A 26,325-nucleotide genomic window follows, 5' to 3' on the forward strand; every position below is an offset into this window, starting at 1 on the left:
CCAAGACATAATCAACAATAGTATACGCCACAATAGTCGGTTTGTGGCTGCCGCTCTCCATCCTCGGTCACGCCCAATGCTCGCCAGGTCACGTTCCTGGTCCGCCCATCGTGCTCGCTGCGCTCCACGCCTTCTTGTGCCAACCGGATCAGTAGCAAACGCCAGCTTTGCAGGGTTGTTGTCCGGTATTCTTGCATCATGCCCTGCCCACCGTATCCTCTCGGCTTTGGCCACCTTACGGATGCTGGGTTCGCCGTAAAGTGCAGCGAGCTCATGGTTCATCCTTCTCCACCACACACCGTTCTCCTGCACACCGCCGAAGATGGTCCATAGCACGCGTCGCTCGAAAACTTGCAGGTCCTCCTCGAGCATGATCCATGTCTCGTGTCCATCCACAGAGGACCACCGGTCTTATTAGCGTTTTGTACATGGTGCATTTGGTGCGTGGGTGAATCTTTTTCGACTGCCGTTTCTTCTGGAGCCCGTAGTTGGCCCGACTTCCGCTGATGATGCGCCTCCAAATTTCACGGCTCACGTTGTTGTCAGCCGTCAGTAAGGACCCGAGGTAGACGAATTCCTCCACCACCTCGAAAGTATCCCCGTCTATCGTAACATTACTACCCAGGCGGATCCGGTCGTGTTCGGTTCCGCCTACCAGTATGTACTTTGTTTTTGAGGCATTCACCACTAGTCCGACCTTTGCTGCTTCGCGTTTCAGGCGGGTGTACAGTTCTGCCACCGTTCCAAATGTTCTGACGATAATGTCCATGTCGTCCGCAAAGCACACAAATTGACCGGATTTTGTAAAAATCGTTTCCCGACTGTTGAGCCCAGCTCGTCGCATCACACCTTCCAGAGCGATGTTGAAGAGTAGGCATGAATGTCCGTCACCTTGTCGCAGTCCCCGGCGAGATTCGAATGAACTGCATAGTTCACCCGAAACCCTTACGCAGTTTTGCACACCGTCCATCGTTGTTTTAATCAGTCTAGTCAGCTTCCCAGGAAAGCCGTTCTCGTCCATGATTCTCCATAGCTCTGTGCGGTCGATACTGTCGTATGCCGCATTAAAGTCGATGAACCGGTGATGCGTTGGGGCCTGGTATTCATGGCATTTCTGGAAGATTTGCCGTACGATGAAGATTTGATCCGTTGTGGACTGGCCGTCGATGAAACTGGCTTGATAAATTCCCACGAACTCATTCGTTAGGATTTATTCATAGGTGACAGACGCCGCAAGATGAGTATTGTGTTGTTCTTTGCTGAGTATTGTGTTGTTCTTTACAGAGAAGAACATTAATCAAGACAATTAGATGATTGGCATTGAACCACAAAAACCCCACAACAATTGGTGAGATCTTTCCAATATTATTTATTTATAAATACTTCTATTTCAGTATATTTACTTTATAACTGCATATCGACACCAACATTTCAAAAGGGCGTAACTGCTTTTGGAATCATCACCTTCTTTTAAAGCTGTGGATCATGTGTTATGATTTCCATGTTTTTCACAACAAGTACCAGATGGAAAAAACTCTCCTCTTTCCGACAACCACGGTGGGTTGAGTGTAAGGGAGGCAGTATGACCTACAGCTTTGAAATAAGGTATTACTTCCATGTAGGTGCCGATATAAGTTGAAAATTCGCTATTTTCAACATCCTTTCATCTATTGGAAGATGCTTCAGTTCTGGGCTCTTTCTAAGTTGATAAAGGGATTTATAAATGCTTGCAAGGACTTGGCCAGGTGTGTGGAGCTGAGTGAATCTATGACATTGTAGATAGTAGCGACATCAGCAATGTCAATGGAAATATTCAACTTTGCAACTCCATCCAAGATTTGTGCAAGTATTCATGCTATGCTATGCTATGCTAGGTGACAGACGCCGCAAGATGATCTAGGATAGCACTTTGTAGGCAGCATTCAAAACAATGATCGCCCTGAAGTTCTCACATGCCAAATGGTCGTCTTTTTTGTGAAGCGGGGCAGATTACTCCATCTTTCCACTACTCCGGTAGCTGTTCGGTTTCCCAGATCCTGGCTATCAGCCGATGCAGACAGATGGCCAACTTTTCTAGGCCCATCTTGATGAGTTCAGCTGCGAATGCGATACCATCCTTACCAGCTGATTTGTTGGTTTTGAGCTGATGAATGGCATCCTTAGTTTCCCTCAGCGTGGGAGTTGGGTCATTTCCGTCCTCCACTGCTTTGGCGTCGTCGCTTCCTCCGTTGCCGCGGTCTCCTGTGCCTACGTTCTCCACGCCATTCAAGTGCTGATCGAAGTGCTGCTTCCACCTTTCGATCACCTCACGTCCGACCATCAAGAGGCCTTCGTCCTTATCCCTGCATATTTCGGCTCGCGGCACGAAGCCGTTGCGGGATGCGTTGAGCTTCTGAAAGAACTTCTGTGTTTCTTGGGAACAGCACAGCAGTTCCATTTCTTCGCACTAGGCTTCTTCCAGGCGTTTTTTTTATCTCCCGAAAGAGGCGGGTCTGCTGTTTCCGCTTCTGTTTGTAACGTTCCACGTTCTGTCGGGTCCCTTGCTGCAGCATTACCGCCCTCGCTGCATTATTCTCCTCCAAAACCGTTCTGCACTCTTCGTCGAACCATTCGTTCCGTCGATTCCGTTCCACGTATCCGATGATTCTCTCGGCTGCGTCGTTGATGGCTGCTTTCACTGTACTGCACCAGTCCTCTAGAGGGGCCCCATCGAATTCGCCCTCGTCTGGCCATGCGGTCTCGAGATTCTGCACGTATGCTGAGGCGACATCCGGTTGCTTCAGTCGCTCTAGGTTGTACCGTGGTGGTCGCCGGTACCATACATTGTTGATGACGGAGAGTTTTGGGCGCAGTTTGACCATCACTGGGTAGTGGTCGGAGTCGATGTTGGCGCCATGATAGGTCCTGACGTCGATAATGTCGGAGAAGTGCCGTCCGTTAATAAGGACGTGGTCGATTTGAGATTCCGTCTGCTGTGATGATCTCCAGGCGTAACGATAAGGGAGGCTGTGTTAGAAAAAGGTGCTACGTGTGGCCATATTTTTGGAGGCGGCGAAGTCAATGAGTCGTTGGCCGTTTTCGTTCGCCTGCTGGTGGGCGCCGAACTTTCCAATCGTCGGTCTGAATTCCTAATCCTGGCCTACCTGAGCATTTAAATCTCCTATGATGATCTTCACGTCGTAGTTTGGGCAGCGGTCGTACTCGCGTAAAATGCGTCCTTATCATCATCAGTGCTTCCGAAGTGTGGACTGTGCACGTTTATTATGCTGAAGTTGAAGAATCGGCCCTTGATCCTCAACCTGCACATTCTTTCGTCGATCGGCCACCAACCGATCACGCGCCTCTGCATATTACTCATCACGATGAAAGCTGTTCCCAACTCGCGTATGTTGCCGCAGCTCTGGTAGATGGTATGATTACCTCTAACCATTCGCACCATGGATCCTGTCCAACACACCTCCTGCAGCGCTACGATGCCGAACTCGCGGTCCTTCAGTAGATCGACGAGTATGCGAGTGCTTCCAATGAAGTTGAGAGATCGGCAGTTCCACGTAGCGAGTTTCCAATCGCAAGTCCTTTTTGTTCGCTGGGGTCGTTGCCGTTGGACTCGCTTCGTATTATTCTGTTGCTGATTTTCCGTTACAATGTTTTTTTTTTACGGCTGGCTCGTAGGGCCTCTCACCAACCCCTTACTTTCCGGAGGACCATAGTGCACAGTTGAGCTTAGAGTCCTTTCCTTGCACTCGGACGTAGATCAGCCGCCCCTGACATGGGGATCAGACGCTGTTGTGAGCAGTTTCTCCAGAAGAACAGACGCTCAGGTTTGCAGAAGCAAACCCCCCCCCCCCCCCCCCTTTCATTTCAGCCTATGACCAAAGTTCCCACCGGGGTTGGTTACCCGATCTTCCCTAATGTTGCTCGTAGTTTCCGGCCGGTAGCACGAGGAGGTATCTGAGAAGGATCTGAATTGCGCAGCATACCCAGCCTTTACCGTTGCCCTGACAACCAGCTTATGAAGCCAAAATTTTTAAAATTAAGCTTAAGAGCGGTTTTTTCATCCTTTGTTCAGCAATAATGTTTGTTTGGGATATTAACATTTAAAACCAAAGACAAGCCTAGCTTTACCAAACACCGTATGTAACATATGTAAACAAAACAGAGATTCTCACATGAGGCGCTGAATGATTTGTTAAAAATATCCGTATTTTCCACGTTTCAGAAATGCTCAATGTATGAGTTGCTATGGGAACAGCAAACTTCCCCTTCGATTTTCTCCGTTCGTGGATTTTGTTAGATACGGTGTTTGGTAAAGTTAGGCTTGAAGAGAACAATAAAAACCGATGGGGTGGGGCACAGGCATTTTTCCATATGTCCTGGCTTTAAGGCCTATGCTTAAGCGCCATTACACGCTCATTGAAACGAAAGAGAAAGTATAATGATCCCCCAAGCAACACACATGGTTACATAACAGTCACGGCGGCGCATGCAAGGGTGGCACAGAAGTCACTGTGACTTATCGCGGTACCACTCGGTGATGCCGGTTCGACGAAGAGTGCCAAAAAGAGACAAACGAGCAGAATACCGCAAGGATTCGATTGCTTGAGGTCGGCACCTGCCTAACAGGAAGCGTTAAATGGTGACAAAAGCAAAACAGAGACGAATCCATCGCAACAAGAACTGAAAGCACGAAAAAAGTGTAATTGCTGAAGTGCAGGAGCACAAGAGCCGAAACGAGATGCGGATATTTTATGCAACTGTGAATGGTGTGTGGCATAAAACTGCACCAATTTCAATTTTTTTTTTGTTGTTTTCCATTTAGGAATTTTCTGCCGTAGGCAGGTTCATCTCGAAATATGTCAACTGTGTTCAGTGACAAAACGTGGCAGCTAGGTGAAAAGAGCAATTCGTAAATTTGTTGAATGAAAAACAACAAGGCTACTGATTGTGAGATGAACTTGAACCCAGTAGATCTTCTTAAGAACAGAAGCGATCAGCTGCATCTATCAGTCCACAAGATAATAAAGACATGGAAGTATGAAGGATTGTCCAATAGCTGATTTAAAGGCCTTGTAAGTCCAATCTACAAGAAAGGGTACTTATTACAGTGGCATTGTTGATAATTATAGATACATTACCCTTCTTAATTCGGCGTAATGGAGACTGTCCCGTGTACTATTTAACGGACTGACACCATTTGATGAGTGTTTCGTCGACGAATACCGTGCCTGCTTAGCTGAGGATAGGCTTGGTAATAAACTCGACTAAGAAAAAGTATATGACTGCGGGTAGAAACCGTGGCAGGCTTACTGAAAGGTGGTGGTAAAACCGAGGTTGTGATTGGCGTGGATGTGTTTGAAGTTATTGTAGAATTTCGTTAGTATACTCGTGATATAAGATTCCATGCTGATTGTGGGGATGCAGAGGTGATCTCGGTCTTTAGTAGCAACAACCAACACACTCTAACATTCCTTTCCCTTCCCAACTGACTATAAGGACGTGGCCGGCGCCGTTATTGATCCAAAATGTTTGAGCTGTTTAAATTGCACTTTGAGAATAAGTGGAGTATCCCAGCCCTTATTCATTTGGATCTCAGTGCAATTGGAACCAGCTTAGATCAATCACGGAGTAGCAACCATTGACATGTATAGTCAGATTTGATCGTTTTTGATCGTTGATCGTGATATAAGATTCCATCGATTTCGTCGAGATCTTGATAAGTTTGTTGTGAAATGGGGTTGTTTTTACGAAGGCTTTAAAAACAATTTGTAGAGGAATTTTGTGTGAAACTCTGGTGCTGACACTGCTGGCGGATTGATTACCATGATATTTTTTGTAGAAATTAAGTAAAGAAAGTTCTAAAACGACTACTGAGGATGTTTTTATCGATCTCTCCAACATTTCAAATGTTGAAGATGTTCTTTGAAAAATTCAAATCAAATTACTCGTTAGAGGTAAGGTGGTGTGCTGCTACTATTGCCATAGGCTCTCCGTACCTACAGTAATTGATGCAGTCCTCTGCAATGTAACCAACGTTGTGGTCACTCCACACGGCCGCCATGGCACAAGAAAGACGCGAAGCGAAGATCTCGCGCAGATCAGACACACGTACGTTACATGTTTAACTAGTGTCCGTGCCATGTATGTCATCGATGGCAGTCAGCGGTCGTCGGGGTCTTGCCATTACCCACCAGCACCCCTCTCCATGACCACCGTCGCCGTCCATCTCCATCGAGAGAGAAGGTATCGATTCCCAATATCGAACTGGATGGATGTAATGCAACAGCCTCCTCCTACTTATACATCGATAGATGGCGCGCGATCCGTGGCTGCTGGAACCTCCCCTCTTGGACACAACATAATCGTCGTTCGTAGTAGGTTCATCGCCGCCGTCGTCGCATCGCATCGGTGGGCAAAACTGTGCAATAAGTGTATCATCGCTGATTGCGCCAGGATGGGATTCCTAATAAGTATGTTTTACTTGACCGATGAACACATGTTCCACTCTGTAATGCTGCTGGCTGCTGATGCTGTTGACTGCCTGCAATGTGTGCGACAGCTGTTGGTTGGTATGTGGCTTTTTAAATTGTTGACTTCGAGTTGTTGTTACACAGGAAGTAAAACGGTGGACACCGAAGAATGTTCTTTTTGATTGGAAAATTTACATAAATTCCAGTTTGTACAAAAGGATAAGTAATTAACAGGATTTTTTACAAAATTATAAAGTTGTTGACAGTATGACTGTGCTAAATGAATATTTTTCATTCTGACATTACGTCCCAACTAGGACAGAGCCTGTTTCTCATTTGCATTTTGTGGCTATTAATTAACCTATTTCATGCATATATAGAAAATTTCATTTATAACTCAATAGGGTTTTTGTCCATATTCCCGGCACTACATGTAAACAAAATTGTGCATTACCAAAATTCACAACGAAACGACCGTTTTCGCCCACTTCTTCCATCTGAATCAGATACCGTGATTTCGGGTGAAATGGATCATTGGGGTGGAATTGATCAACGTGAGGGCCATTTTATTTGTTAAAAATAACGCTTTAAATTTAAAACAATTTGTAAAAGAATTCATCATCTGGCTCAAGAGTTATTGAATGATGAGTTTACGTGTTTTACAGTCAAATAGACACATATTTCTGTATAAAATTCAATATTTTCCGAAATTGCATGTTGCCGAAGGTGTATCGCAAATGTTATGAATATTCGAATAAATGTTTCTAGCTGCCAAGTATTCGCTAAACCCGATTGTACTTTTCTCGAAGTTATAACATATTTAGTATGGAAATTGCATACTTTAAGGCGTTTTCTAAAGATTTATTTAACTTCAAACATGAAAAATTTAAAAAATAGTAGACTTGTAAAAGTTTTGCATAGCTTTTTGCATTCTGTGGTGGTTAATGCAGGTTAAAGCAATTCAGTATCATATTTTATATTTTATATAACTCATTTTGATATCATAATAGCCAATTTTTCCGAACTGGTTCATTATGCAACTGAAATGAGTTGCATAATGAAAAATAGTTGTATAATTGAACATTATGCAACTAAAATGGGTTGCATTATGAAAAAATCATTGCATAAAATGTTGTATGGAACTCGTTGCAAAACTCATTTTTTTAGCACTCTTCGTACCGTGATTTCGGGTGAAATTGATAACTTTTCACAGTTTTTGGCTTCTACTTTTTGAATAGTTATCGATATGGTCAAACTCAATGCTTTAAAACAAGTACGACCACGGGTTTTATCAGTCAACGAGGTTGAAACTTTTGATGCAAATCATTTTATTGCAATAAATATCATTTAAAATATAAAATCAGAAATTTTAGTTTAGGGGTGAAATTGATCAGTCAGTAAAATGTCTTCGTAAGTGCTTAATAGTTATTTATGCAACAAGTTGCAAAATGTTGATTTTTTCAGCACGAGTCGTACATTTATCCAACGAGGCTTGCAAACATTTTTTTATTAACATTTTACTCACTGATCAATTTCACCCCGAAAGTAATATTTTTGATTTTTCAATTTAAATAATATTTTTTGTAATAACATGATTTACAGTAGAATTTTCAACCTCGGTGACTGATGAAAACCATGGTCGTACTTGTTTTAATGCATAGAATGTAATCATATCGATTAGTATTCAAAATTTATTCTCCAAAAACTGCGAAAAGTGATCAATTTCACCCGAAATCACCGTACCTTAATTGTGTGAACTTGTTGTTAACAGTGATTGTTTGGAAGATTTTCTGTCGCAAAGTTGATTTTGAATGAGTTTACTGCACTTAGTCCAGCGCCAATTCCCGGCACCAGTGCTAAACTTACAGCAAAATAAAATGGGAAATCACTTCGGCACCCATCTTTGAGCTAACCAAGTGCACTCGCCTGCGTGTAATACATAATTGTTTTGAGCAGTTGTGCGGCTTCAAAGTGAACGTGTAGCTCATTCACTGTGAATCCCGTTGCGGAAATGTTGTGGGAGATGATTACCTACGGAAGCGCATTCGGAAAATATGCGGCAAGTGATATTTTCATTTGTTTTGCTGTGAGGTGCGGGGAATTGACGCGGTTGCCCAAGTAGTTCGAAACCCTATATGTAGGGAATTAGGGTAACATGAGTCAGTGCACTCATTTCTAATCGCTCCTGTGTATCATAATCCAGTAAAGAAACCCTTACCTTACCACCCATAATTTTCTTGTGAGTTAGAGCTAATTTCATACAAAACTCAACATACATATGCGGGAAATTAGGGTAAAATGAGCATAACTACATCCACGTGGACACTGTCATTGATTCTAATCGATTCCTTGTAGCATAATCCACTAAAAAAACACTTCACAGCATACCACTCTTAAATTTCTTGTGAGTTATATAGCTAATTTCATATAAAACTCAATATATGCGGGGCGTAAGGGTTAAAATCACTTCTAATCGCTCCCATGTATCATAACCCACTAAAAAACACTTCATAGCATACCACCCTTAAGTTTCTTATGGGTTACAGAGCAAACATAAAACTCAAAATATGTAAGGAATTAGGGTAAAATGAACATAATTACATTCGCGCGGTCACTACAATCACTTCAAATCGATTCCTTGCATCATAATCCTTCAAATAAACGCTTCTTAACATACCACCCATAAGTTGCTTGTGAGTAATAAAGATAATTTCAAACAAAACGCCATATGTGTAGGGAATTAGGGTAAAATAGGCATAAATACATTCATGCGCTCACCGCAACCACACACAATCGATTCACTACATCTTAATCCTTCCGAAAAGCAACCCGCATTCATGTTTCATAAACGTTTTAGAGCTAGTTTGACATAAAACTCAATAAAAATTGGGGAATAGGGCAAAACCTACCTAAAAATCAGTTTGAAGTTTGTATGGGAGCAATTTGTCGAATCACCCCTCGTCGCATTTGTACTGGGCGGAGCTGTCAAGTAGTTGTCCAGCTGTCAAAAGATGATTTAAAAAAATCTCTTTGAAGTTGATTTTAGGTACCAAAATAAAGTTTTAAAAATTTAAAAAAAAATCATAGTGGCTCAGAAAAAGAAGCTCTTCCGTATAAAGTAAAAAATTCAATACATTTTCCAATATTTAAAAACCCAATTTAGAGATTAGTGACAAGCACTTGATAGAGTGTGATTTACTGGTTGTGCTGTATTTGCCGACACAAAAATTTTCCCAAAAAATCATTCTAACAAAAAAAATCTTTCGGAAATTTGTCCGAGTATTCGACCAAAAATTACCTTACGGATTCTTTTAAGAAATCTTCCATGAATTCATTCAGGAATTTTCTTCAGGGATTTGTTTATAAATTCCTCCCATTCTACAAAGTCTACAAAAAAATCTTTCAAAGCAGCTTGCATGATTAACTTCTGAAATTCCACATTTTTTTTCAAAAAAATATTAATGAATTTGAGCAGAAAATCTTCCAGGGATTCTTTTAAAAATTCGTTCTGGGACTCCTTCAGAAATTTCTTTGAACTACCGAGACTCCTTAATAAAACTTTCAGCGTAATAAACTTCAGAAACTATTCCAGAGTTTTTCAGGAAATGCGTTCAAAAGTTACTTCAAAAATGTGAACTGTGGTTACTTTGGAAATTATTCCAAGGATTTCACCAGGAATTCCCCAACAACTTCCAATTTCTCCAGAAATTCCACTAGGGATATCTCCAGAAGTCTCACAATTTCTATCAGAAAATCTTCGTGGAATTTCTTTGGAAAAAATGTAAGATCCATTCAGGAATTTTCTGCAGGGATTCCTATAGAAACTGTCCTAGAGGTTCCTTCTTAATTTCTTCGGGAGATTCTTTCAGAATAATTCTTTATTATAAATTTGACTCTAGGGGCAAGGCAGTTCTGACGAGAGCAAATGAGTGTTCAAGGTGTTGTTCAGAATTCCTCACAGCTCCTTAGAATTTCTCCCATTTATGCCAAAGTGTGATTTGGCACCAATGTCAAACTGCAGTGTTGGGTGTGCTGAATGAAAATTGCAGTTTTGGAGGTGTCTTTCAACATATTTCGTCGATCATCCCTAAAAAGAGTATCTTAGAATTTCTCAGAGTTGCTCTCGTTTGCACAGTGTCTTGCCCTTAGATTTGACTAATAATTTCATCAGAATATCTGCGGATTTTCCTCCAGAGATTTCTTTACAATTATTTCCAAGGCATACCTTGAAAAAACTTTCACAGATGTTTCGATTCTGTGTTTCGAAATTCTTTCAGGGACTCCTTTGGAAATTCCTAGTAGATTTACTTTAAAAAATCATCCTGGAAATCCTTAAGAAATTTAGTCAAAAATTCCTTTAGACTTAACCTTTCAGGACGCGCGCCATCAAGTAGCTGAAACTGCACCGCGCTCGCGCTGTATACGACGAGCGAGGTTTTTTTTGGTAGTGTTGTACATTTAACAACGACGCACGTTCTGAAGGGTTGAGAATGTCCTTCAAATACTTCTCCAACAACTCCTTTAAAAAACCTTGCACGAGTAGATTCCAAAAAAAATGCATGAATTTCTTTAAAAAATTTTGGCATAGATGGTTCCAGAAATTCATATACGAATTTCTTCACTTTTTTTGACAAAGGAATCAGCAATTGTTCAAAAAATTACTGTGTTTTTTTTTAGAAAATAATTCACGGATACATTAAGAATCAGAAATTCAGAACTCCTTCAAAATTTTCTTATAAGCTTTCTAAAGAATTTGCTTCAAAGATTGCTTTATAAATTCAACAAGAAATAGGAAATTCCCAAGATTTATTCACATTGCTTTAGATATTCCTACAAAACATTTCTCTTCCAAAAATTGACCCACGGATTTCTTAAGAAAGTCTTAGAAAATCTTCCAAAAATTCCTTCAAAATTTTTTCTACAGGGTCTATCAGAGATTCTAATAAGTAATCTTGCTGGAAGACATTCTTGCAGAGATTCCTGCAGAAATTCACACAGAGGTTTCATCAGAAATTCCGCCGGAGTTCCTCCAAGCGTATCTCTTGGATTTTTTCTTTAGATTCCGCCAGGAATTCATTGAAAACATGTTTAGGATTTATATTAGGGAATTTTCCTGTTTTTTTGCCAGAAATTCTTTCAGGATTTCATTTAGAATTTTCTTCGGATTTTTATTTTAATTCCTTCTGAAATTTCTTCAGCGATACTTTTGGAAATATCTTTAGAAACTTCTCCAATATTCCTACAATTACTTCAGAAATTTTAGTAGAGATTTCTTCAAAAGTTGTTCCATGAATTAATTCACAAGATGTGCTAGTAGTTTCTTCAGGAATTGCTGAAGCGGTTCCTTCAGAGATGCCTCCAGCAATTCATCCATGGGAATGTACCAATGAAGGGCCGCTGAAATCAGGGAGCCTTGACTAACTAGCTCTGATTTTACCATGACAGCACTTGAATCTGACATCTTGTCAGTAAACTGCAGAAGCGTTACAATGATCTGTTTATGAAATTTGTTACAAATTTTGGGAATTCAAACAAACGAAGACATCTACCAAAATTATCAGGAATATATTTCAATCCTCGGTGAGGAAGTCATAAGAAATCTTGAAAGAAGTTTGTTGAAGAAAAGTCTGGCGAGCGTCTCACCCCCCCCCCCTTCAAAAATTTTTGGCTGGATTTTGAATTTTGAGGGGGCAGATAAAAAAAATATTTATCAAAATTTCGGGTCTTGCTCAGAATTCTTTAACAAATCCGATGAGTTTTTAATATTTTTCAAATTAAATGCTTTATTATTTTTATCCCCTCCCCCCTCGACCGGTCCAAGAGTGGTGGGACAAAAAGTAAAATTAATATTTGTAGCGGCCTTAGTTAGTTTTTGGTAAATCATCAAAAAAAAAGCTTGAAAATAAGGCCTTTTTCAAATACCACTTTTAAGACTCGATGAAACATCACACTTTTAGACTTCATTGGCGCTGCAGTCTTGGGGAATCAAAGCGACTGTTTTACATTTGTGACGATGTTTCGACTCTATTTCGAGTTTTTATTAACTTGCTCTGTTGTCAATGCGGAACAAATTCAGTTCTCTTCTTGACCCATTCTCACCCTCTAAAAGGGGCAAGAATGGGTCCATTTTCATACACTTGTAGTTTTAAGGAAAATGAACGAACTTTAAATATTTTTATGCAACTCAGTATCATAATTTACATTTTATATAACTCATTTTGGTATCATAATATCCAATTTTTCCGAACTGGCTCATTATGCAACTGAAATGAGTTGCATAATGAAAACCAGTTGTATAATGTTCATAATGCAACTCACTCGAGTTGCATTATGAACATTATGCAACTCAAATGGGTTGCATTATGATAACAATCATTGCATAAAATTATGTATGGAACTCGTTGCAAAACTCGATTTTTTCAGCACTCTTCGTATTTATCCAACTCGGCAAGCCTCGTTGGATAAATGTACGCCTCGTGCTGAAAAAATCAACTTTTAACAACTCGTTACATAAATAACTATCTGATCATTTGTGCATGCATTACCAAAGATCACATTCCAGTGATCAAAGGACTTTTTCATGCGAAGAGTTATTAAACATTGAATGTGGACGTATGTATTTTTTGACCCATTCTCACCCCCAACGGCGGTATTTATAAAAAATAAAGTCGACACCGCTCAAACGTCAAATTTTCTGTGAGTGTAAGCAGCATTATAATGGGTGCTCCACAAAACAATGTATTCATATGAAATGATCCGCGTGTCAAAAGGATGAAAACTCCTGCATTATAAGTCATCATAATACAAATTGCAAGTTTTAAACTGAATGGATATTAAAAACTTTAGCATTAAAATGTACTTAAAATCGAGGTAAAATTTACATAATATCGAGGGTCTGTATAATCGAGGGTCCCCTAAATCGAGGTATATTTCAGTTGAAGCTTTACTAAGCACACGGCTGCGCGTGTTTTTGCCGAGCCCGCAAATCTGTTTTGAGGGTGTACTTTGTTACGTTAAAGGGTGGCATTCTCATCTTCATACCTTTATTTGTTAGCCAGACGCCATCCATAAAATTCACTTAGGATATGCACATTTGACCCACATAAAAGAGAAAGACGATGCAAATCGTAAAAATGACACATTGAAGGAGGAACACCGAACAGAAACCAATCTCAGCTTTCCGACTTCCGGTACTTTGGATTGCATCCTCCATATTATGTAAATTTAAAATTTTGAAAGTGCAAAAGGATTTACGCTCTATTTCTATGTTGCATGTGTGCTTTTTGATTATAAGCTTCAAATATGAAAATAGGCCGGGGCCCGTGGCGCAATTGGTCACACGTTTGCTTCATAAGCAGATGGTCATGGGTTCGATCCCAGCCCCGGCACTTTCGTTAGTTCCTCTTTCGCCCTGAGAGCAGCTGACACTGATCCTCTTCTGAGACCATGGCTCAAATGGACCCTGATACTTGGACATCGGCGAACGGCAACTCATAATGGACCCCCAATCGAACTGGAAAAGGAACAACCAACAGCAACACAGCAACATTCTTATGCTCATCATTCTACCATGGTAGGGTAGAAAGTGAAAACAGCGCAACTGCAACCAGTTCGATATAGTAGAATTAGAATAGAATACATTTAGACGCTGTACAAAGTGTAAGTACAGCTTCCAATTAAAATCGCTCACGCAGTGCCCTAGTGGACAAAAGAGCTGTAAATTAGGTTAAGTGGTTGAAGAATGAAAAAAGTATGAAAATAGTTGACGTCTTATTTTACTAGTGAAATATTGCGTTGCAATTGCATTAAGGACAGACTTGCTAGAATCCCAAAATGGCCGCCACAATGGCCGACTTTGGTACCTACTCACGATTCGACCGCACAAATCTCTTCGTAAACAAAACCAGCGCACCTGAGTTTCTTGTTTTAAGCTTATTACAAGTGAGCAAGAACAGAATAATGAAATGCACTATTGTTTGAAGCTTGCTTCTTGAGATTTGTGCGTCTGAAGTTTTGATGCTCTGCTGAAGCAGGATCTCAAGACGTTTGTCCTTAAAGGCCAACTGCTTTTTGATTAACTGACAGCTTTAATCTCCGCAATGGTATATCAAAATTGCTAATATCTTGATTGTTTGCTAAGTTGTTCGAATCATAGTAAAAGTTAAATAAAATTTGCTGATATGAAGTGTGCAGGGTAAACTTATTGTTTATTTCCCTTCGCAAAAATCAGACTGACTGATTGCGTCAATCTAAATCTGTTGAACGCTCATTTAGCTTTCAGATATTCAGTTGCACATTAGGCATCTGATTGTGATTAAATAATAAAACCAATTATTGTTGATCATTGTGGTACGCAAATTAGATTGGATAACCTTACTAATAAGGCTTTCACTTTCATAATACTTTGTCTCAGGCAAATACATACTACTACCAAAACTAGATATAAATTTCCACTCCATTTGTCAAACCAACCACCACCTAACGAGCTAACAATTTGTTTTCTTTCTCATTTCAGACGGAGGCAGCATGGAGCTCCCAATCGTAGAAAATAGGTAATTATCCATCTGGCACCCCTCGGATGCATAACAATCACCCAAATATCCAATTCAGCAATCCAGCACAGCACAGCACATGGATTACGTATAGCCCTCACTCGGTCGACCTCAGAGTGCCATAAGCGTCATAAACTGACAAAAATTGTTCATAATTTCGGATCGTGTGTGCAGCAGCAGCAGCAGCAGCTGATGGTTTACATGGGACCACGGTCTTGGGGCTCCCCGGCTAAAACAAATCCAAATTGGCGTGCGCGCCTTTACCCGAACGACGACGTACCTACATACCTACATGTGTTGTTATGAGACTAAACGATATTCCTTCGATGAGTGGGTTCCTTTGAACAAGCTCGACTCTCGCCTAGAGCTGTGTAGCTATGTCGGTAGTTTCCTGCCCGGTTAGTGATCGAAAAATCGACAGAAAATCCGGTAATTATACAGTACGGGAGAGTTTTTTTTTTTACCGAGGCTTGGTGCATTTCCCACGAGTCATGATTTTTCATCACGCTCTCTGTTGGCTTGAAGGTACATACCTGGAAAGGGTGTTGAGCGCAAACTGGGCAAATGACGGTGTTGTGTTTTGGGTTAACGTACGTTGATATGGTAGAACAGTACATTCACAGATGATGCTTTTCTTTTCGAACGTTTTCAGTTTTCCCTGCGGGCGTTATTACGAGGTCATCAAGCATTACTGTGAATTTGGTTGCAATCTTCACAAAGTTAATTTCCAAGAAAATGTTCATTCAATGCAGCACAGCATACCGTCAAAGGGACTATTTTGTATAGATTTTTCAGGATCGAAAGACGTAGAAATAACATTACTACTTACTTTCCGTCCTGACCACCCACGGCGATGCAGAGAGCCGAATCAAAAGATCTCCACCATGGGCAATTGCCCACCATCGCCTTGACCTGTACCAAGCTAAAATTAATGTCGATTTCCTTTATTTCTATGTTGAGGTAGCACCGTCATAAGCTTCTGGGCCTACCTCTGCTGCAATATCCTTCTGGGTTCCAATCTAACGCTTGCTTGCAGATTTCCTTTCCGCCCCTGCGTAGAGGACCTCACCCACCTCCACTTCCGCTTCCGATGACTTATCTGATCTGATCTGAAGGCGCAAAAGCAGCCTTTTACTCCAAAACCATGGGGGAATATCTGCTCAACAGATACCTGAACAGGTAGGTCCAGGTAGTGTGGGGCTAAGGTCGTCTTCTACAACAAAAATAAAATACCGGACTATTCTCTCCTCGACTCACTAAACACATTCCCATTGTCACCAAACCCTACGTCTCTCCAGATCCACCAAGAAGGCATTACTTCAGAGAGGGACTAGTCGCGTAGCAACGAACATCGACCACTCGCATTGGAGAGTCCACCAAGATAGCATGTTGGCGCTTAGCCAGTTTCCCGAGTGGTCCTCACCACTCCCTTTGTCTTATGAAGGCGGGCAGCGTTCACCATCACGCCCGCCCCTAACTGTTTTGTAAGCACCAAGAACTGATGCCTACCTGCAATCAGATCTGACCTGCTGAAGGCAAGGGTAACACTACCCTTCAGGCCTTATCAGCTACACCAGAAGGTTGCTGACAGTAGGGGCTCCACCTGCCCTTACCGGGGGGACCCCTTTCCAACTGCGGGCTCCGATCCAACCCAGTTGACTGACGCCTCGAAATCAACGGACGTTCTCTCCGCGGCCACTTAATCGCTGTAAGGGTCGATTTCGACCGCAGGGTACCGGCATGGCCTACGAAGCCGATTCCGAACCCTTGGACCACTTCCTGTACTGCATCTGAACTAACCATTCTCTGAGCCCACGCGCCATCTCCTCTGTAGCTCCAATACGACGTGGGTGCCGTTAAAACGGCATTCCAGCCAAACTTATCCCTACACATCCTCTGGACAAGATTGTGCAAGCATGTGGTCACGCATTGTGCGTGAACGCGGGCACACAAACAAAACGTGTTCCGCCGTTTCCTCTAAACCTGCACGAACCGGACGTTCGGGAAAACCCGCATGCCCGAAACGGTGGAGATGTAGATACTGTCGGAAGCAACCATGGCCTGACAGGACCTGGGTCAGGTGGAATGTAACTTCCCCAAGGCGCCTGTTAACCCAACTATCTACCCTCGGAATCAGCCTGTGGGTTCACCTTCCATTGGTGGAACAGTTGTACGCGCGCTGCCATTTGATCATGGTGGCCGATCTGGCAGTCCTGCGTATGCCTCTTGTGCTGCGCATTTCGAAGCACTCTATGTCCTCCCTGATAAGGATACCGATAGGCACCATATCAGTGTTGAGGCAGAGTGCATCGTATGACACGGTACGGTACACGTTCGTAATCCTCAGGCATATCAGCCTATAAGTCCTTTCCAACTTACCACGGTAGCTTTTGGTACTTAGCGCCGTGCCCCAAGCCGAACCACCATACCTTAGTATGGACGAGGCGGCACTAGCCAGAAGCTTGCGTTTGCTGGCTCACACCGCAGAGCTATTGGACATCATCTGGGACAGTGCCACTATAGCTGTGAAGGCTTAAAAAAAGACACTACACAACGTGGCTACCGCAGGTAAACTTACCGTCGATCATCACGCCAAGTGTTTGACGGAGCGCTTCGACGTGATAGTGCAATCGCCTACACTGATCACTGCTTGCTGCTCCGATTTCCGGTTGTTCACAACCATCACCTCAGTCTTGTGGTGAGCCATCTCCAGTTTCCTGGACCTCATCCTCCACAACCTTGATCGAGTGAGTAGTAACTCCACTTCATCGATCGACTCACCGTAGACTTCCAGCGTAATGTCGTCAGCAAAGCCGCCGATCTCCACTCCCACCGGGAATTCTAACCTCGTCGTACATGACATTCCATGATACCGGACCCAGGACAGAACCTTGTGGAGCTCCTGAGGTTATGTGAAAGCACTTCCGACCCACCTCCGTGTCGTAAACTAGTACACGATTCTGAAAGTAGCTTTCGAGAATCTTGTACAGGTACCCCGGTATCCCCGGTATGCGCAGGCGGTAATGGTGGTAATAAAAGAGTACCATGGTGGAATACCGAGGTCTACCGGGTGATCAAACTTAGGCGCAAGCACCTAAGAGCCCTACGTAGGCTGGCTCCCGATGACCCCAGACGGCCTAGTAAGTTGAAGGAACTTCAACTTGCGCGTGCCAAGGCCAGGAAAGTCATCTGGGAGGCCAAGGAGGGCGCGTGGACGGACTTCATAGCTAAGATCACTGAGGCCACTAGTTCTGCAGAACTATGGAGGAAGGTCAAAGCTGTCAGTGGTAAGAACAGATACGCGGAAAAAGTGATACGAGTACAGAACAGTTTCACCAATGATCCAGGTACGGTCGCTGAGGCCTTTGCTGACCTATTTGGCCTCCTTATTGATAATAAGTTAACCTTTATCAAGCATGTCAAGCAAGTGAAGGAGAAACTCAATACAAAGTTGAATATACTTCGGGCCTTGAGTGGACGCTTCTCTGAAGCCTCTCGTAGCACTTTGATTAAAGTAGCAAGGGCAATGTGTGTCCCAAGCGTACTTTGCGGTTCCGAATTGTGGAGCAGAGGTAGCACTGCGGTGCTAAACATTCTAGAACCTCAGTACAATGAGATTTTTAGAATCTGCTCAGGCGCCTTCAAGACTTCACCGGTAGCTTCTCTACTGGTGGAGTGCGGAAGACTACCACTGGTACATCTGGTAGCGGAGGACCTGGCTACTAAGGCTGCGCAGGCCCTGGAAAGGGACCACCTAGCAGGTGGGATGCCGGTAGTCCAGCGTGGATCGAGTCAGTGGCACGATCTTACGTCGACGAACCTACCTTCATTAGCCACTAGGCCTCCCCTATGGCAACGGGCATGGGACGCGGACGTCCCTAAGATCGACTGGCGAGTGAGGGAGAAGTGCGGTGCTGGTGCCAACCCCGCGGTAGCTCAGGCTACCTTTAAAGAGGTCGCAGCTTCGTACGCAGATAAGCCACAGTATTTCACCGATAGCTCATTAGTGCAAGAGGAAGTAGGTTATGGAGTGTCTGGGGAGGTCATAAGCCGCTGCGGCTGGTTACCCGGTCTCTGTGGTATCTTCTCAGCTGAGGCCTATGCATTACTGCAAGCTTGCAGGCATGCAAATGGGTTTCAGGCTGTTGTCTTCTTGGACTCCACGAGTTGTCTTTCCGCCCTAGAGCATGGGAAAGTTGGACTGATTGAGGTGCAACAGTACACAAACATAACCTTTGTCTGGGTACCTGGACATGCAGGTATCCCGGGCAACGAGGCTGCTGATGTTCTAGCAAACCAGGGTCGTCATGCACCGCAGGAGGTAACTTCGGTGCATCTCTGTGACGTAACCCGCTGGATCAAGCGGACCTCCAGAAAAACGTGGGACTCGGCCTGGTATCTCAACCGGGACGCTTTCCTACGAAGGATAAAGAACGACACACAAGAGTGGAGACATGTTCCTAGTTCTCAAGATCTGAAGATTCTGACTCGGCTGAGAATTGGACACACTCGGCTCACTCATGGGTCAAGATTCGGTGGTAATACGGCCTACTGTCAGGGTTGCGGACAAATACCAGATTTTTTTTTTCCTCCCCTGTTGGGGAAATTAACCCACTGCGTCCAATAGGCTGAACTTTTGTGGCATGTCCCGTTTTGATATTCGCATCTAGCCAGCTAATTACCATGTGTCAAGTAATCAGCTACTGCCACGACGCGTCGTCTCCCAGTCAGGTGCAATGGAATTGATAAACTCCAAGACCTTCCCAGGTTTTGCAGACCAGATCTCACTGGGTTGCAAGCAACCACTATTTAGAAATCTTTGCCTGCGCGTGTATAAAGCACCACAACTGCAAAGCAGATGTTCCGAGGTTTCACGTTCTGTATTACAGAAACGACAGATATCACGCTGAATATGGCCAATATTTTTCAAGTGATACCTGCTCGGGCAGTGTCCAGTTACTAGGCCAGTGTATGTACATAGAGCTCTCTTGTTGAGCTGTAAGAGCTTTTTGGTTTTATAAGCATTTGGTGTTATAAGTCGTTTTGACTGATTGCAATTCTTGACGTCCATCCAATTGGATATCACTCTCTGCTCAGCCCAGCGTTCCATTTTAATTGTACAGTTTGATATAGATGTAACGCACATACTAGTACACTGTCCCGCGCGAGCGGAATTTAGGGCGGAACACGGCGTTCGCGGCTCAATACTGGAAGTATTGGCGAACGACCGTAACGCGGAAAAAGCAGTTATTAAGCTGATTAGGGCACTAGGGCTCTATGATGCTATCTAGTGGATTAGGGCTCTGGTGCTCTATGACGCTAGGGTTAGCGTAGGAATGAGGAAAGAGTTTTAAAGGCGAGTTTAAGAGGGATCGCTAGCTACGATACGCGAGATACCGTACTTGGACAAAGTACTGGGCACGGCAGTACCATGACTTAGAGGTTGGCTCTCTAAGCATTGAAGTTGAACTTGAAAGAAAATGACGAAGGTGTCCGTCATCAGGTGATTCAATGAGAGGAAAGACTCGCGCATAACTCTAGTCCTCGGGAGTGAAGGACACCAGCCTGAGGTATCTAATAAATCGAAAGAAAGAGTATAAGAGATTTATAGGGAGGAGGGCGTCTCGTGCAATGTGATGTCAACACGATTCGCCGACCAAGGAGTAAGCTGTCATGCATCAGGTGGTTCATACCTTATGCCGTCACGAATGAACTCTATAGTTTAAAGTGACGTTAATGAAAATGGTTCAGACGCAAGAGCGTATCGGCAATAGCAGACCAGCTGGCGCTATTAAACACATTCCTTACATCCAGAGTCACTACCGCACAGAAGCGAATTCTCCTCCTCTTAGGCTCGAGTGCTTTCTTGGCGGTTTTTGTAACCGACAAGATAGCGTCTACGGTGGACCTCCCCTTCCGGAAGCCATACTGGTTGCTCCAAAGACCATTTTCGCCCTCGGTGAACCTCAACATTCTACTGAGGATGATCTTTTCGAGCACCTTTCCCGCCGTGTCAATCAAGCTACTGGTCTATATGCCGACGGGTCTCCGGGTGGTTTCCCCGCCTTTGGCAATAGTACTAGACTCTGCCTCTTCCAAGTTTCTGGGAAAACTCCCTCGTCCTGGCTTTCTGCATAGCAGACCTGAACATCTCGGGAGCCTCTGCAATAGCTAATTTTAAGGCCAGATTCGGAACTCCGTCCGGACCTGGGGCCTTAACTACGCTAAGGGACTTAGCTATCCCCGCAAGTTCCACTTCGGTGACCCTCTCCTCATCACCAGCCCCAGTCTCCGGCTGTCCTACGAAAGGAGGCCAAGGGCTAGGATCATGACGCGGAAAAAGCCCTCCGATGATCGCATCCAACATCTCTGGAGATTGCTCTGTAGGAGCCATCACACCTCTCGTCTTGGCCATAACGATCCTGTAGGCGTCACCCCACGGGTTCGCATTGGCACTCTGACAGAGACCCTCAAAGCAGGCCTTTTTGCTTGCTCTTACCTCCATCTTAAGCGTGGCTTTTGCAGCGGCGAACACCACCCGCCGTTCGTTTCGCTCTTCCTCTGATCGTGCTCGCTGCATCCGCCGCCTATAGCCCGTAGGTAGGCGCGGCGCAGGTCCGCAATCGCATCGGTCCACCAGTAAGCCGGTGGCCTCCCATTTCTAGGGTGGACTCGCCTAGGAATGGTCGCAACACACGCACGTGAGAGCACCGCTACTAGCTCGTAGCCGTCTAAACCGATTAAGTTTCGCTCACGGCGGAGCGCTTCCCTAAATACCTCTTCGTTGAAGTATGATGTCTTCCACCTGCAAGGGCTTGGTCTTGGCCTAGCCGCCTCTTCTTCTATCCGCTGCCTGCTGTTGTTGTAGTCGATACTGTACCAAACCGCCAGGTGGTCGCTGTGAGTGTAGCCATCATCTACTCTCCAGTTCGAACTACCGTCGACGGGGGTGACAATGGGTCTGGGGGGTGAGATTGGGTCAAAACGGAGAAACATAAAATTTGAAATAGCTCATCAACTATCGTTTATTTATATTTAAAACTTTATATTATTTCAAAGAGGAGATGTTTTTACACGTAATGATGCAGAATAAGATGTTTTGCAATAATCGGTTTTTGTTAAATTTGTGGCTAAACTTATATGACGAAACTACTTGTAAATCACTCTGAAAAAATGTCTCTTTCGTTATGTTTAACATAAAGTGACCAGACGTCTCGGATTGTGCGGGACAGTCCCGGATTCAAGCTAGTCGTCCCGCACTGCAAAGTGTCCCGGAAATGTCCCGGATTTCAACAATCGGTTAAAATGTTGTTTTCTTGACAAACATGTTGAATTGTTTCTGTTCTCTCTCTCTTCTTGGCGTAACGTCCTCATTGGGACAAAGCCTGCATCTCAGCTTAGTGTTCTTTGAGCACTTCCACAGTTATTAACTGAGAGCTTCCTCTACCAATGACCATTTTGCATGCGTATATCGTGTGGCAGGCACGAAGATACTCTATGCCCAAGGAAGTCAAGGGAATTTCCTTTACGAAAAGATCCTGGACCGACCGGGAATCGAACCCGTCACCCTCAGCATAGTCATGCTGAATACCCGTGCGTTTACCGCCTTGGCGAAACACAGAAACAATTGGGCCCATATAATTGTTTCTGTTCTTCTGAAAATCAATCTTTAGACAAATGTAAATAGCAAAAACAAAGTTTAACCAGGCTTACAATTGTTTTAGAATTTTGAGGATTTCAATCTGACATTGTATAAACTTGTTGGGAGTAGGATGAAGGTAAAATTTGGTTTCATAAGCACTTCACACTGAAGTGGACTAATTGAGAGCTGACTGAACATTTTTGAATCTCTGCAAGTGAATTTAAAAGTGTCTCACCAGAACTTTTGTTCATATTTTTTTTTTTCAAAAATTTCAAATAGATTTCCAGTTACAATCCACAGGGCTTTCTTATAGAAATATCTGTTAGAACCCGTCAGATAAACTCCTAAGAGAAACATGCCAACATGGCTACTTAATTCATGGAAGGTTACATCCAGGATTACCCTTGTCAGATTTTTCCGGGGGTTTTCGGAAATGATCGAAGGATTTCTATAGAAGTATATGGTGGATTACTCTGCAAACTCCACCGGTGGTAGATTTTTTAAGCTACAAATTTAAAGAATTCCAGGAAACACATATTTTTTTTTTTTTTTTTGAAACGTATATTCTAATAAAGTTTGATAAAGATACACTTCATATTTGTGATGAAAATATTGGAGAATTGTTTCAGAATACTTTCCAAGAAATGTTTTGGAAAATGTTCTCCAGTAATCCACCTGTTGGGTACACAATTCTCACACGGGAGGTAGGTTCGCTACACAAGGTTGCACTTACCTTAATCTCGTTGAACTTACCCCGCAATCGAGCCACCGACGGTTTAATTAATACTGATACTGATACATGAATGGGTTATCTATATATATAAAAATGAGTTTGTAGTCCCTTTGAGGCAACAAAACTCACGAACGACCGAACCGATCAGCATGACCCTTGCACGTTTCGATTCGTATTCATGGTGGCTGTGTTTATATGTATAAAAAGTAACAAAAATGAACTGAAAAATGTAAGAAAATTGATAAAGTACTGATTTTTTATAAGCTGGGAAGGAAATCAACACGATCGAAATGAAACCAATCTAGAGTGCGGTGCTATTTTGAGCTCAACAGTTGTCAAACCACCACAAGACGGCAAGACAAAGTTTGCCGGGACAGCTAGTCTTATATATATTTTTCTCTCGGGTTGACAGTAGGCCAACGCACGCTTCGCTGCGCGACAAGCTCCGCCCATCTGGAGCACAAATGGCTAGAAACCGCCTGGCAGCCAACGTCTCGCTAGTATATAATCGTCGGCCGACACCGGAATGGTTCTCATTTGCTCTGCACGCGTACGGCGCGTACACCACCAGTACTTTACATTTGAATGCAACTAAAAAATTCCCATAGTTTTGTCAAAAACTTATTCCTGAATTGTCTCCAGCTATCTCTTCAATGTTTTGGCAGAAATTTTCCCTGAAAAAAATTCAGACATTTAGAAAAAAATCTTAAGCTAGTTTTCCAAATTCCATAATTTCCTTGTTGAGATCTAATACTTTGTCCTCTGAGGGTCATGAAAAAGTTCCCTGATCATCAACCAAATTCCCCGTGAAATTCCTTGACTTTCTCTGATTTTCCAAGCCCAGAAGTAAATTCCCTAACAGTCCCTGGCTTTCCAGGTAATCGACATCCTGGTTTAGTAAAACTGTGTCCCGCATCAGAGCAAAATATATCTGGTCACTTTAGTTTAACACAAGTACCTAACCATAAATTTTCTTATAAGTGGATAGCTGTAGGTATAACCTGGTTAATGTAATGAAAAAAGCGGGCTGTCATTGCTCTTTTTATTTAAAAACTCAATATTTTCGACCCTACCCGGGCAGAGTTCAAGTACTGACGATCAAAATGTGATATTGGTTTGTTTGAGATAAGAGGTAAAAGTGCTGTAAATAATAACAAAAATTTGTTCTTGAACCATCTAACCAATAGCAAAATATGATATTTAAAGATCAATCAAATAGCTCACTGCTATTGGTTAGATCTTACCAAGAGCTAAATGTGCTATGATGATGATGGTCCAGGAGTAAAATTGAGATATTATTTTAAGTACTTTTACCTCTTATCTCAAACAAACAAATATCACTTTTTGTTCTCCATATCAAAATATGCAATTATTGAGCTTTTTTCCTCTGCTCGGGTATGTCTAAATATTAAGAATGGGGGTGAGATTGGGTCAAGCAAGTTATCGGGTGCACATAACCTTAACTAAAAACTCAACTTGTTAACCAGTCCCTTTTGACGTTAGAGTGGTGCCATGTTCACCGTATCTTCATAAAAGCACGCTTTCTTTCAAAAATATGTCGAGAAGTGTCAAACGAGTGTGGTAATACGTTTAGTGCCTAAAATCATTTATAACAATACACCCATGCGTTTGGACAGCTCCTCTAATCATCAGCTAATCTTTAGTGTACTGCAATATCGTAAGCTCACAAAATAGACTTAACATAATATTTGAACGACCCTCTCATTTGAGATGGAGTGATTTGTTTTAGCAATATTCCTTTCGTGACGAACCAGCACAATTGTGCTGTTGAGCGGTAGCAGTTTTGCATATTTTTTCATCTGTTTAGACTTTGTTTTATGTGATGTAAACTGTTTCAATAAACCAGCCATTACTTATCCTCGTTTGTGTGTAAACAAACTTTTGTTTACGTTGCCTGTGAGATTTATCACAACAAGGTAAACAAAAAGTGGACAAAAACCGTAAAACATGAAAAAGTTTTGTCTGTCGCATAATTTTTATTTCCGATTTGTCTAGGTAGTCAAAGCAAGAAATCGAAAGATAAAGAGTAGTTCTTTCAAATGAGGTAAAACAATTGTTGTTATGTTGGGAAATCTGAGAGTTCTGTAGAGCCAAAGTTGAGCCATTTATATGGAGATTTCAATTTTTTGCGCTCCGTCACGAAAGGGATATAAAGGCCAATGATTATGTACATAAGAGTTTATAACGGAGGGTTTGGTTAAACATTTCTTATGCAGTATACTAAAACTATCATGTTTTTTTACAATCAATCTTTCAATGCGCCCCTCCCTCATTGTAATCTCCCCTCCTCTCATGGAGGTTGAAACTCTTAATGAGGATGATGATGGCAAAAAATGGTGATACAGTATGCAAACGTTTTTTGACAAATTTCAACCATTTTTTCGGTTGTATTAGCTTTTAGATGGATTAATCATCTTTTAAAATTACCTAAGTTTTTATTCGGCATGATTACATTATGTTTTAAGTAGGTTTACTAGATATGATTATTAAAATTAACTTGTATTCTTAGATAGGTGATTTCGAATACTTTGACCCATTCTCACCCCCTCTAACCCTTTATAAGGCCGAGAAAACAAGAAGAGTAATCAACGCATACTATTATGGAAATGATTATACTCATGATTACATGTACAAAACAATTTTTGTTTGAAAGAAACTCTCAAAAATCTAGGTGGCAATATAGTTGCCACTGCCCGTTTAGGTCACCAGCGCTGGTGGCAATATACTTGCCACTGCCCGTTTAGGGTACTTTTCTTCTTTTGACTGCGACAAAACCCGGAAAAGAGATTTTAGAGTGGATTGGGGCTTAACCCATAATATAAACTGTTTAGTTCAGCTCATGTCAACCCAGACTTTGATTTTTTCTTAAAATATTTACCAAATCTATAATTTTACAATAAGTTTGAGCTA

At 42.5% G+C, this 26,325-nt stretch overlaps 1 protein-coding gene across 1 annotated transcript in view; it reads left to right on the forward strand.

Moving 5' to 3' along the window:
* LOC109414133 (F-box/LRR-repeat protein 7) overlaps positions 1–26,325 on the forward strand; it is a 230,466-nt gene that overhangs the window by 66,958 nt on the left and 137,183 nt on the right. The window contains exon 2 of the mRNA XM_062856070.1: positions 14,983–15,019. The gene's annotated coding sequence lies outside the window, so the exon portion shown is untranslated. The remainder of the gene's footprint in view (positions 1–14,982; positions 15,020–26,325) is intronic.

Source organism: Aedes albopictus, chromosome 3 (assembly GCF_035046485.1).
Source record: "Aedes albopictus strain Foshan chromosome 3, AalbF5, whole genome shotgun sequence".
NCBI classification, from domain to species: domain Eukaryota; kingdom Metazoa; phylum Arthropoda; class Insecta; order Diptera; family Culicidae; genus Aedes; species Aedes albopictus.